Source organism: Myotis davidii, unplaced genomic scaffold, assembly GCF_000327345.1.
Source record: "Myotis davidii unplaced genomic scaffold, ASM32734v1 scaffold290, whole genome shotgun sequence".
NCBI lineage: Eukaryota > Metazoa > Chordata > Mammalia > Chiroptera > Vespertilionidae > Myotis > Myotis davidii.
The window spans coordinates 289,604-290,237 of NW_006285049.1; the positions used below are offsets into that span (position 1 = coordinate 289,604).

Genomic DNA, 634 nt, shown 5'->3' on the forward strand with positions numbered 1-634 from the left:
AGAAGCTTCCCAGGCCAGGGGAGGCAGCAGACATAGCCATTCGAGGGCGAGAGGGAAGTCCCAATGTTCCCACAGGCAGACACAGGAGTTCCCTCCAGATGTGGGGTCACTCTGGGACAGGAATGTCCACCCCATCCTCAGATGAAGACTCCACAGATGGGCTGAACCCGGGGTCAGGAGCTCCTGGTCAAGGGTGTCCCCAGGGCTGGGCTCCCCGCTCCTTCCTGAGCTAAGCCTGGGCCAGAACCCCCCCAGGGAGGTGGGTAGGGGCCCAGGCTGAGTGCTCACCTGCGGACGCCTCTAGTTCTCATAACCCGAAGGCTGTATGTGTGTGTGGTTGGGGAGGGGGGTGAGGGCCACCCGCGGCGGATACATGGGGGGTTCCCTATGACAGCGAGCTGTCCCCGCCCCGGACGCAACACCCCCACTCCTCCAGTCCAGCTTCTCGACGCAGCCAGATCCCCTATTCGGCCCCCGCCCCCCTCCCCATCCACCAAGCCGCCCCAGGAGCTGGGGAAAGCGAGAAGGGAGAGAAGTCCTGGCTTCGGGAGCCAAAGGCAGGGGGATCAGAGACCCACCTTGAGGGGCTTCGGGAACCCGGCAATCCTGGGGCACGGGGCCGGCCGCGGGCTCA

At 65.5% G+C, this 634-nt stretch overlaps 1 protein-coding gene across 1 annotated transcript in view; it reads right to left on the reverse strand.

The window, feature by feature from the left end:
* ASIC1 (acid sensing ion channel subunit 1) overlaps nt 1–628 on the reverse strand; it is a 24,832-nt gene extending 24,204 nt beyond the window's left edge. Inside the window, exon 1 of the mRNA XM_006755446.2 lies at nt 579–628. The gene's annotated coding sequence lies outside the window, so the exon portion shown is untranslated. The remainder of the gene's footprint in view (nt 1–578) is intronic.
* Nucleotides 629–634: the final 6 nt, after the last annotated feature.